General features: G+C 34.8%; 1 pseudogene; it reads right to left on the bottom strand.

Moving 5' to 3' along the window:
• Nucleotides 1-12,052, bottom strand: part of LOC111375174 — a 51,581-nt pseudogene extending 39,529 nt beyond the window's left edge.
• Between the last annotated feature and the right edge of the window lie 1,998 nt (nucleotides 12,053-14,050).

The raw sequence follows: 14,050 nt of genomic DNA, 5'->3' as shown, positions 1-14,050 counted from the left end.
TCTTGCATTAATTCTTGGATCTTGATGTTATTGTGTGCCTCTTTTCTCCCAAAATCATCTACCCTAGTTCTGAACGTGTTTTAGGGTATATATAGCGTGTCCAAATTAGGTAAAAAAAAAGAGTTGGAGTCAAAAAAGGAAACTGTAGAAAACCCCCCGAAATTTCTTCTATGCGACCGCATAGAAGGAACCTATGCGGTCGCATAGGTCAATTGAAATGCCCCATTATTTTCCCTGCATCCATCTATGCGACCGCATAGATGGTTATACTATGCGGTCGCATAGATATAACCAACTATGTGGTTTTTACATTTTGGTCCCTGAACTTCCTTGTTGCTTCTCTTGACTTCTTTCTTCGATTTCTTCATCTTTTCAACAATTTTTATCTTCCAATTGATGATTGACACCATCAAATCTCATGCCACTCATTCGGCACATCTTTTGAGTATTTGCGCTTTAGTCCTCCAACTTTCAATTGTCTTCATTTCAGTCCCTCTTCAATACTTTCTTCTTCCAATTGTTTTGCTTTATCATTGAGCTCATACTTGGCATGTTTTTACTCTCGTTTTGCATTTAGCTCAATTTCTCAATATTTGCACCTTTGGTCCTCGAACTATCACTTTGTTGCGTTTTGGTCCTTCTTCGGCTCGTTTCTCCTGAATTCCACAATCTCCATTGAAATACCTACATTGCATGAATTTAATAGGATTAAGCCACAATTCAACCATTTTATCCATGTTTAAGTCATGTTTGTGAACCAAATAAGTGTGTAAAAACATACTTATCATTTCTTAATAACTCTTATTATTCAATGCAAATCCGAAGAGAATGTTTTATCGAATATTTCCTGTCTGAATCCATGCTGATTGAGAGACAGGCAATATTCTTCGGGTACACTTGGACCTGATAAATATGACAGGTGTCAGAAAAGGGACGAGGTTATACGACAGCATATGAAGTATTGATTATAACAACAAGATGAGCACAAAAGCAAGAATTTAATTTGGCAGAAGAATTTTAGATTTTATTCAACAACTATAATGGAGAGAAAATACAATATTGTGTTCCAGCACTGTCAAAACCTATTTTTCCTCTTAGACCCTATTTTGATGTCGTCAAGCAACCAAACAAGACCTCTAAATTCTCCAGCTGGAGAAGACATTTGACTGCAATGAATAAACGAACCCTTCAACAAGAACCAAACTTCTTCTACGAATCCAAAAAAAAAAAAAAAACTCCACCTCTTCCACGATATCCAACTAGGATACATGAATCCAAGCATTTTTACTACTTATTGTATACATGATATTGGAAGATAATGAACATTACTGTTCTTTTCAGTTACCAAATTGAAATGAGTTGAAAAGTAATTACGGATTCGTTTGATTGCAAAGATGAAATTGAATTACCTAGAAAACGAATTACAAGGAATTTAATTGCCTAGAAATAGTTTTCTTGATAATTGTAAATTATTGTGTTTGATTGATATAATTTTCCACGTGAAAAATGTTGAAATAAAAGTATTTTTTGGTGTTTGTTTGGCTTTGTTCTATATGAAAATTGTCAATTAAAATGATAGAATGTACTAGTATTGGGGATAAAATTTGGTTTCATTGCCAAAACCCAAATATATATATACTACATTTTGATGTTCGTTTGGCTTTGTTTTATACGGAAATTGTCAATTAAAGGAAAATATTTTTTTTACAATAATTCTTAGAATTTGTTTCCATTGCCCAAAAAAAATGCCAAAAAGAAAAAAGAAAAAAGAAAAAAGAAAAGCTGGAATTCAAATTCTCACCAAATAGAAGGAAAATCTTGACGTGGCGGAAGTTGGTGGAATTCCAATTCCAAAGAATTAAAAGGCTATCAAACAAGTAATTTTGAAAGAAAAAGAATTCTATTTCCATTTTTCTATGGAAAACAAGGGCCAATCAAATAGGCCCTACATGTTAGTAGGGAGGATTGGATTGCACTGGAATATATTAAGAAAAAGTAGAAGCTATAAATTTATTCATTATGCTGTCCAATTGTGTGGAGTACTTTATACCAAACATGCATAAGAACTTACAGTTCCTTGGATAATTGGAACCTCTCCAAGAACTGCTGCAAGGAGTGTGGACTTGCCAGAACCCACCTCTCCACAGATGGGAATCTTCTCGCCTGGCTTAACCTCCAAATTAATGTTTCTAAGTGTTGACTTCGATGATTCTCACTCCATGACAAATCAGCCGACTTAATAGTGAAACTATGATTTGTATCATGTACAATGCACTTCACCCTGACATTTGCAGTTTCCAGCTCAGGTGCTTCAAGAAACTTCTCTATCCTGGAATATGAAATTTTATCTTGAATAACCACTCCAATGACATCATGAATAATTCGAATAGGGTCCTGAACTAGAAGCAGTGTTGCTACATATGTGAAAACATTACTAGCAGTTAATGGGATGTCAAGAAAATAGCAGGCCCCAAAGGTAGCTGTAGAGACTATCATTGAGGATGACCAGAAAATGAAGATATTACATGCTTTGCACAGCTGAACAGATGATAACCATTTTTCTTCAATTTGTCTCAAATTTTGTATGATGTGCTTGAAATTAGTTTCCCACGCATACAACTTTAGCAACTTCATGTTCACAAGAGCTTCTGAAATATGCTTCAATCTTTTATCCTAGATAATCATGAGCTTCGATTGAAACTTATGTTGTAATTTTGCGAGGGGAGAATTGCATATGACTATTAGAATTATTACTACGAGGGATGCAATTGTAGCAAGCCCTATAGCATGGACAAGAATAATGAGAGCAAGGCCAAGCTGGAGAATTGTTGTCCATGATTGATGGAACCAATAAGGAAATCTCCAATCCGATAAGCATCAATGGTGACATAGTTTATTATCTCACCATTTGAATGCATCGGCTTAGCAGCATTAAATAATCTCAGTTGCTTCTTGTAAATGGCCGTTGTGAGTAAAGATCTCACCTTTAGACCAACTAGTCTCATCCTGAAGTACCACTGCCTTTGAGATATTGATTCAATGATCTTCATAAAGAAAAGTAACACAACCAATAAATATCCCTCATATTCAAAACTCGTTTTACCTTCAGAAAATTTTATGAAGGCATTTAGAAGCAGAGAGTGCAGTAGTCTTCAGTAGTGCAAAGAACCCTGCAATAAATATTTCTTTCCAGTAGCATAACAGAATAGTTTTTAAGATTGAGGGTTGGGCTGAAGGATTTATCTCTTTAAGTATGTTGGATTTCTCCATAAACAGGGAATAACATGACTTTGCTTTAAGATCCTCGTGCAACTTGGGTAAATCCTCATCATCAAGAGTTTTCTCCCTTCCCTTTTTCATCAATAGATTCAACCACCAAAATAACATTTTACTCCAAAACCCACTTTTTGCAAATAGAGTAACCAGACGAGTTTTACTGCTGCAATTGGTGGCAACAACAAATGGTGTATGGATATCATTTTCGGCGCTATCTTCATATTTATACTCCGTGTAAACACATAACAACATCAAATCGGATCCCATAAAGCACAATATATCTAAAACTATATGGATTGGCATCTCCTTTTCAAGAATGACATTATTAAGTGATAAACCACAAGTAATACCAGGAAACAGGAAAGCTAGAGTGGACAACGTCCTCAACAGTGTTCTTGGAAAATGCCATCCCATAAGGCTCACAGATAATCCGACCAGCAACCATATTAGTCCATGAATCATGAACATTAACCACCAGTTTAGAAGTAGATAGCTTGAGTTTTCCTCAAATTCTCTTCTAAAATCCAGATTCCTAGAGACAAATTAATCAATCCTATGACACAATTAAAAATGGCTGAAATCATCTTCAAATTTGAAATGCAACGAAAGGCAGGCGTATTATTGGGCTGTGATGCCAAATTATTTTTTGGTGGACCAACACATTTGGGCTATGATGATAAAAATAGATGACCCAACATATGCTACCAAGCCCTTGCCCAATAACGCATTGTGATGGACTCTTGACCTAGCCCAAAACCCTTTGATACAAGTGTGTTGCTCTTATTCATTAGATCTTCTAAACCTAACATCTACGGTGATGACCAACTTATATATATATTTTTGGTATGAGACTTTTGCACTTCTTGAGTCATTATTCTCGTGCCTCTGTGAGATTTTTCTGTAGAATCTTTTGGGTCTCTCTCCTTCTGCTACTGTGTGTCTTCGTTTCTTTCTTCTTTGTGAAACTAACTTCTTAGCTAGTAAACCACAGGTTTTTCTGGCATCTTTGTGGGTTGTGAATCTGTGTGATTCTTCGTTGTAAACTTGAAAGGATTTTGTTAGTTTTTTTTTTTTTTTTTGTGACGCCCCGAACTTAAAATTCGGATGTCACGCACTAAATATAATAACTTCTGCCTTTGCTACATGTAAGGACTCTTAAATAAAAGTATTACATGTAGAAACTTATTTTCAAGTTAGTAAAATATCTCTGATAAAATTTAATGGCCAGCAAAAGTACATGTCGACATGAAATTATACTTTAGGTATATGGACTCGGCGCTGCCACAGCTAATTGGGGCAGCCAGTTCAACTATTTTTATAAAGTTCATCCCAAATCCGTTTTTCATGAAATTTGCGGCATTGGAAAGATATTTTCAAGTAGTTTTCTAGGTTAAAATATGGAAAATTTCCAAGGTCATATGATATGGGCGTTTTACTGAAAACACTGAGGTATTGCACAGAAAATTCATATTGACCCTTCGACACTTAGAAATTTATATCTCAGACCGCGAATATCCAAATTGAGTGATTCCTGCGTTCATACTAAGGCAACTCAAGAAAGAACGCATTAATATTTTTAGAGTCTCAAATGGATGTTTATAGAGTTGGAAATAGCATTTTAAAACTGACCCAAAAACTGTCCCGTTTCTGCCTCTTTTATCACTTGCAAGAAAAAGTCTATAAAAATGTCTCTTAACATAACATGAAAGATATGATTACAAAATTTACTTTTAATACCATATTACATCATGTCATATACATGTTTTTATATAATACCATAAGAAAAAATATGGAAAGCAGTCATCGAACAAAACATACAAAAGGAAACTTTGATGCAAAATAACTTTGTCCTTAACCCATCATCGATTATGCCAACTGACTTTCATCAACCCAATGATCATGGATCTGAAAATTTAGTATAAAATACTATGAGTATAAAGAATACTCAGTAAGATACCATGCTTGGATTTACCATGTTAATACTACACAAAAGAATGCAATCAAACACATACTTGCACATTTCGGCTTGTCGGTGCCCTTTGGACTTGTCCTAAGGTATAAGTAGATATCTAACTTTGTGGACTTGTCCACCACATTCATATTATGGTTTTTCATGCATAGCTTAAGCATAAATATTTCCATGAAATCCTACCACTTAAGCATAAAAAGTATCTTACCTTAAAACTTGAAATAAATGCGCTAGGCTTTTGTTTCCTTTTTCTTTACGTATTCTTCCAACTCTTACAAGAGAGTTTCTTGTTTTGGAAGGAATAAAATGCAGGGAAACATCTCATATTTAATAAGGCAAGGGAGACTTATGGATAAAACAAGGGATCACTATCTAGGATTTTTGTGCCAACACGTGGACTTACATTAACCTCACCCCATGCATGTATTCAGCACTTTAAATCCAGCTTGTGCCACAATTGAACACCTCTTGCATGTCTAACAATTAACACCTCCAGCTTTGGTTAACTATCAAACACCTCATGCATTTAATCACTACAAAGGTGGCGCCATCCCTCCCATTCCTCTCGGCCAAGGATGAAGCAAAGGATAATGTTTATCTTATAATACTAATAAGATAGATGTAGAATTTGACAATTATCCCAAACCCCTAATTAACTAATCTTGGTAAACTTTTAATCAACCGAAAATGCAAACTTGGCAACCATTAATAGTTTGGCCATATAAAAATTTTGAAAAGTTAAATTGCTATAAAAAAAAATTTAAATGAGAAAATTAAACAAGCATAGAATTTCGGAGTATTACATTTTTTGGGAGAGTTTTTTGGACCATTGAAGCAACTATTTCTGTGTCAGGTTCTTGGGGCTGTGGTTTGTGAGTTAATCCTTTGTATAGACAGGTACAAGGTGGATCTGAGCCCAAAATCTATAGGATCTTGATGCTATGGTCTTGTGTCTGTAATCTGTACTTGCTATCGATTTTGGGTTCATTTTTGTAACAGTGGTATCAGAGCCTTAAGAGACTGGTCGAGTCCCCATCTCCGACTCCTAGACGTGGAAAATTAATTTTCACCCCCGAATTTTGTGAGATCCGACAAACGGTCAAAACCCCAGACCTGTTCTGCGACAAATCTTGACTTGGTTTATGGTTCTTTACCTTTTTTCTTGGTGAACTAACATGTGTTGCTGGTGATTTTGTAGGAATAAGTGGATTTTTGAAATTTTCTTAGTGAACTGGCTTAAAAATAATTGGGCCTTCTGCGTGATACTTAATCTGTCGGTCGAAATCTTTAACTCTCTTGAGTCTTTTAATTGTGATACATGATTTACTACTGAGTGTCGTGAAATTGTGTATATTCTTGTGTTGAAGGTGTTTTGGAATTTGGAATATTGCATATATACTCTTTATTCAAAGTGCTCTGCATGTGTTTAAACTTTGTGAATAATTCCTAATTTCGGTGGTATACTGCTTATTGATTAATCATTGATCCCTGTAGTCTGTCTATTGTTCAATCTTTGTGATTGTCAACTGATACTTTGTCTTTAATACTGTACACTTTGCACTGCACTATTGTGGACTTGGGTTGAGCTTTGACCTGAGGTCTTTGAGCCTCACGAAATCCTAGTGAACTCAGGACACATCACTACATTCTGAAGTGGTTTATTATTATTCTCTAATTGGCTACTATTTTTTGTTACTATTCACTGTGTTATATTCTTTTGAGATTTCATATAGTGTGTGATACTTTGTGTTGTCATATATTCTGTGAAATATCTTCTTGGAACTTCTGGCTGAACTTTAACCCTCAAAGATTTTCTTGTGTTGGTTAAAAACTTCAAATGACAACGACAACGTTTGAACTTGGGTTTTTAATGGAAAATGGGATTTCCCCATTTGGCAGCAAAGAATGAGGGGGATTCTTGTTCAATAGAAAATGTCTAAAGCTATAACTGGCGAATATCCTAATACTATGACTGATGAAAAAAAATGAATATGATGAACTTGCCTATACTTTCATTATTCTTCACTCCTCTGATCCAGTATTAAGAAAGGTTGGAAAATTGGATAATGCAAAAGCCTTATGGGATAAACTAGAGGAACTTTATTTGGTAAAATCATTGCCTAATAAACTATTTCTATTGGAAAAAAATTTCAGCTTCAAAATTGACATGTCCCGAGACTTAGATGATAATCTTGACACTTTTGATAAACTGGTACAAGATAAAACTAATGCTGGGGATAAAGTATCTGAAAAATATAAGGCTCTAATTTTGTTAAATTCCGTACCCGATGTGTATAGAGATGTTAAGACAGCTATTAAGTATGGCAGAGAGTCTTTAACACCTAAGATAGTGATTAATGCCTTAAGAAGCAAAGATTTGAAAGTTTAATCTGAGCAACATGGCAAGGAGAGTGAGAACCTGTTTATGAGAGGTAGATCATTGACCAGACGTAGTAATAATTAGGGTAATCAAAATAATCAATGGAATAATACCTCTAAGAAGAAGGGGAAGGATAGACAAAGGTCAAAATCTAGAAATGGAGCTAGAACATCTTATGGTTGTGGTAAAATAGGTCACTACATTAAGGAGTATTTTAAAAAGAAAAATGAGCAAAAAGATGTTAAAATTGATGAAGGGAACATAGTTGAGCCTCTACGTGAGGGTACTGTTGATTCTATGTTGTAACTGAGTCCACATCTGATTTGAACTCTGCAAATTATGTAGATAATTTAAATCAGAGTGTAGAATGGATCTTAGATTCCGGTTGTACCTTTCATATGACCCCTAGAAAGCATTGGTTGTTTGATTTTAAGGACTTTGTTGGTGGTGACGTAGTTTTGGGTAACAATGCAGCCAGTTAAGTGTTGGGGATAGGCAGTGTGACTTTAACATTCGATAATGGGTACACATTTAGCTTAGAAAGGGTGAGGTTTGTACCAGATTTAAATAGAAATCTGATTTCAGTTGGGAACTTAGATGACATAAGTCTCCAAGGAAAATTTGGAGATAGTTTCTTAAAAATAGTTAAGGGATCCTTAGTTATTTTCAAGGGTATTAAAACAAATGGGATCTATGTCACTAAGGCAAATGTGTTGAGTCATACTGCAAAATCTTCTATGGCTGAGAGTGATGCTACTTTGAAATAGCATAATAGGTTAACCCATGTGAGTGAGAAAAGCTTTCACATCTTAAGTTAGAAGGGTGTCTTTGGTAGTGACGTGATTTCAAAAATTCCATTTTGTGAATATTGTACCTTAGGCAAACAGCAAAGACTTCACTTTAGTACAGGGAAACATAGGACTACATCTATCCTAGAGCATATACATTCAGATTTGTGGGGTTCATCATCCACCACCTCTCAAGGTGGGAATATGTATTTATTATCCGTAATTGATGATTTTTCAAGAAAAGTATGGGTATTTTTTTTGAAACAAAAATCAGACACTTTTGAAAAATTTATAACTTGGAAAACTTTTATTGAAAATCAAATGGATAAAAAGATTAAAATTTTAAGAACAGATAATGGATTAGAATTTTGTAATGCTGATTTTGAAAAATTATGTAAGGATGATGACATTTTGAGACATAAAACATTACCATATACTCCACAACAGAATGGTATAGCTGAGAGGATGAATAGGACAATCCTAGATAAGGTTAGGTGAATGATGTTCAGTTCAGATGTCCCTAAAGTGTTGTGGGAAGGCTGTTATGGCAGCAGTTTATATCATAAATAGGACCCCAACTAGTGCATTAGATAATAAAACACCTGAGGAAGCGTGGACAGGTAGGTTGGCTGACTATACACACTTAAAAACGTTTGGTTGTGCAGTATATTCACACCAAAGTGTAGGAAAACTTGAGCCTAGATCTCAAAAATGTGTTTTCATGGGATATCTTGAAGGAGTGAAGGGGGTACAGGCTTTGGGTGAGAGAAATTGGGCGTTTTAAGATGCTAACCAGTAGGAATGTGACCTTCAATAAAAATGAGATGCCTTGCTTAAGTAAAGAGGCCTCTAGAGGTGCCTAAGGGTCAGAAAGAAGAAAATATTAGGCTACAGGTGGAACTTGAGCCTTCACTTGATCACGTTGTTGAAAATTAAGATGAAAATAAAATTGTGGAACAATCAGGAAATGAAACTATTCAAGTGCCAACTGATGAATTAGTGAACCCCTTGACTGATTATCAGTTAGCTAGAGATAGGGTTAAGAGAGAAATAAGAGAGCCTATTAGGATGCAAGACTATATGTCTCTTTCTATGTTTTCTTATCAGGAATTAACCTTTAAGGAGCCTAAATCCTATGAAGAAGCCATTAGTTGTCAGTTTTCTAAGGAATGGTAGCTTGCTATGGAGGAAGGAATGAGGTCTTTAGTAAAAAATAAGACTTGGAGCTTAGTGCCTAAACTTGAAAATAAATCTTTAGTTGACTGTAAATGGGTTTATGCGGTAAAAGAAAGCAATCCCCCTAATCAGCCCCTTAGATTTAAGGTCAGATTAGTGGCTAAGGTATTTACTCAAAAACCTGGTATTGATTACAATGATTTTTTTTCTCCTGTTGTGAAATTTACCACCATTAGAGTCATATTTGCATTAGTTGCACAATATGATTATGAATTAGAGCAAATGGATGTTAAAACTGCATTCTTATATGATGAGCTTGATGAAACTATATACATGAGACAGCCACAAGGTTTTGTTAATAACAGAAAATCTAATCATGTATGCCTGTTAAAAAGACCACTTTATGGCCTAAAACAATCTCCTATGCAATGGTACAAACGTTTCGATAACTTTGTGTCTTCAGTTGGCTTTGTAAGAAGTTCCTTTGACCATTGTTTGTATTTTAAAAAGAATAATAGCAACTATGTGAGTGTTTATTTGCTGTTATATGTGGATGATATGTTGTTAATTAGCCAGAAAATAATGGTATAAATGAGATTAAAAAGGTTTTAAGTGCTGAATTTTAAATGAAAGACCTAGGGCATGCTAAAAGGATTTTAGGAATGGATATTGAGAGAAATATGTCACAGTAGTTATTACTTTTGTCACAAACTGATTATGTGAAAAAGGTCCTATCTAAGTTTGCTATGCATGATTCTAAATCTATGACATTACCCCTTGCATGTCATTTTAAGTTGAGTAAAGATCAGTGCCCACATGATGAATTTGACATTAAATATATGGAAAAAGTGTCATATTCTAATGTTGTTGGATCTGTAATGTACACCATGGTTTGCACACGACCCGATGTTGCACATGCTATAAATACCTTAGGTAGATTTATGTCCAAATGTGGCCCTGAACATTGGAATGCAATGAAATGGTTATTAAGGTACTTAAAAGGCTCAGCAGACTTAGACTTATGTTTTAGACCTAATAAGGAGGGAGTTAGATTAAAGGGATATGTAGATTCTGATTATGCCGGTGATAGAGATAATAGAAAGTCAACTACAGCCTATTTGTTCACTTTATGTGATACTTTTATTAGTTGGAAGTCTCAATTGCAATTTATTATAGCCTTATCAACTACAGAGACTGAATGTGTGGCTGCAACCGAGGCCATTAAAGAGGCCTTATGGCTGAAAGGTCTCTTAAATGAGGTAAATGAATTTGTTGATCCTGTTGTTCTATATTTGGATAGTCAGAGTGCCATATATTTATGTAAAAATCCAATTTTTCACGAAAGAACTAAACACATAGATGTAAGATTGCATTTTATAAGAGATATTGTACAAAAAGAATGTATTTTGATTGAGAAAATCCCTACTCAGTGTAATCCCACTAATATGGGTACTAAGTTACTTCCTCTAAATAAGTTTAAGTCATATTTGCAACTTTTAAGAATTGATACTAGGTAAATTTTTGTGTTGGTGCAGGTGTATATGGCTTGGTGCTGATGATCTGAAAGGAATTATATCAATTACTTGAGAAGCCTATTGTTATATTTTTTCTGTCTTTGTGTTTTTTGATCATTGGCATAAAGGAGGGGATTTATTGGGCTGTGATGCCAAATTATTATTTGGTGGACCAGCCCATTTAGGCTATGATGATAAAAATGGATGACCCAATTTATACTACCAAGCTCTTGCCCAATAACGCATTGTGATAGACTCTAGTGTGTTGTTCTGGTCCGTTAGATCTTCTAAACATAACATCTACGGTGATGACCAACTTATATATATTCTTGGTCCAAGACTTTTGCACTTCTTGAGTCATTATTCTCGTGCCTCTGTGAGATTTTTCTGTAGAATCTTCTAGGTCTCTTTCGTTCTGCGGCTGTGTGTCTTCCTTTCTTTCTTCTTTGTGAAACTAACTTCTTAGCCAATAAACTGCTGGTTTTTCTGGCATCTTTGTGGGCTATGAATCTGTGTGATTCTTCGCTGTGAACTTGAAAGGATTTTGTTGGTTTTTTTTTGGAAGAGTTTTTCGGACCATTGAAGCAACTATTTTCTGTGTCGGGTTCTTGGGACTGTGGTTTGTAGGTTAATCCTTTGTGTAGAAAGGTACAAGGTGGATCTGAGCCCAAAATCTATGAGATCTTGATGTATGGTCTTGTTTCTATAATCCATACTTGCTGTCGATTTTAGGCTCATTCTTGTAACATGTATGATGAGATTTTAATGCTGCCTTGGAAAACACAGAGAAGAAGAACATGATAAAGAGTATAATATTGAAACAAATTATCAACACGTGATTGGTACACGAAGAAGGGCATGTCACAAAGATCAAAGAAACAACACAAGGAATATCATTGCTGTCTAAACAATCAGATGACCCACAAAACACAGTCCAAAAATCTTCCATCCCTCCTTTCATCCTTCAAAACTTGCAAAATCTGAATTACATGCAGAAAACCAACTGAATCAACAAGTAAATACAACAAAATCTGGGATTCTCGGTAGAAAAAGTTTCAACACGGAGAGGCTTCTTCTCTAGCTTTCTCATTTGCCAAAATTTCAAGCCTTCTAACAAGTCATTTAGAGCCTTCGTTATCGACCAAAAAATATGGTTAAGTTCTTTTGGTAAATTTGAGTAAAGAGGCAAATTTGTTATTTATTGACTAGAATTCTCTTGATCCAATTATTGTATTAACATCATTGGCTAAAGCGAAATTTCATTGACCACATAGTTGAAAAGCATAATGTTAAAAAGATTCTCACCCAATCTGTAAGAACTATTTATAAGTATTATGTCCTAGGTCCAATCAACTTTGGACATAAATACTTTTGATATATAATTAATGCAATTTAGTGACAGATTTATTATTTAATTAATAAATAATTAAATAAATAATAGAGTTCGTAGATTCAAATCTTCGTAATTTGTTAATCACAAGGAGTTGTGATTGTGAGATACAAATTACATCTAATTGAATCTTAAATCGTCCGTGGTTGTAAGTAATAACGAGATATGGATATCGTTGTTACGAATAGACCATCATGTGTGACATTTCTTACTTGTGAAGTAAGTAGCTGATCTCACAAGTTAAAGTGTGGTGACACTTAAATGAACACGTGGATATTTTGTTATAGAACAAAATATTGGAGACCCGTCGAGATATTCCACATAGATAACTATCTGAGTGTCAGTGGTTAATCTTTAACGTTCAGTAGTGGAATTGGTCCTTTGACTTGAGGTCGTCATGGTACCTTATATGAGGATAGTCATACTTTTACGGTGTTGGATGTTGCTCTGCAAAGGGTCACTAATACGACATCGTTCAGGTACGTCAATAATCGTATGAAAGTTGTGATTGATCAATAAACGATTCGTCACTCTTAGATAGTAGGAGATTATGATCTGCGTTTCATTCAATTAAGTCGATGATGAAATCCTTGGCCAAAGTGTACTCATAAGTCGAAAATGAGTTTTTGACTTATATTGACTTAATAGTGGAGTGAAAGATATGATCGTTAATCGAGATTGACACACTTCCATATTTCGTAATTGATTGTATCATATTGACGAAGGGATTATAGTTTCACAGTAAACGAACGAGTTTGATTTTGTCATACCACGTGACATTTTCCGTCACATGTATTGTCCTAACACATTGCTAGATGTCAATTTGGGACGGCGAGTGTGAATTGATGATAAATTAAAAGGGTGTTTTAATTTATCAATTTTTATTAGATCAAAATAATATTTCACTTCGTTAGGCATCGTGATCAGAAACTTGATGGGTCGCACACAAAAGAGAATTGGAAGATTGCAAATTTGTCAATTAATTGATTTAACAATCGTTGGATAAATTAATAAATTGGGTTGGTTATTTATAGGCCCGAATTAATTAATTAGATTAATTAATTCACGGAATGAATTAATTAAATATTGGATCGAACTAGGCCAGCCCCGTTTGAGCTTATATAAATACATGGCTAGGGTTTTCATTCCATATGGTTTTTCATAATTATTCTTGCTAGCACAAGAGGAGAAAACCCTGATATGTGCAATTTTGTTCTCTGTGTGGATCACCGTTGGAGGCTGGACAATTGGATAACTGTGGGTGGCGAATCAAGATTGCTGGAACAAAAAGAAAAACAAAAAGTTTGCAGAAATCTTCAAAGGTATAATCTTTATCACGATTTCTATCTAAACACAAAGGGATCCTCGGTGGGAATCGAAATAATTTTAATTTTTCGCCGCACATGTGTAAGTAGAATCCCAACACTATTTTGTCTAATCTACTTTATAAATGCGTACAACTTTTCGCTTTTCTTGAATTCGGTTTCATTTTCCAAAGCTGCGGCACTTCAAGAGAATGTGAAAGAAGTATGGTAGTTATTTGTCTTCGAGCTATTA

This window comes from Olea europaea, unplaced genomic scaffold (genome assembly GCF_002742605.1).
Source record: "Olea europaea var. sylvestris unplaced genomic scaffold, O_europaea_v1 scaffold1346, whole genome shotgun sequence".
In the NCBI taxonomy this organism is placed as follows: Eukaryota; Viridiplantae; Streptophyta; class Magnoliopsida; order Lamiales; family Oleaceae; genus Olea; species Olea europaea.
Note: the sequence above shows the minus strand (reverse complement) of the source record. Positions and strands in the feature narration are given on the sequence as shown.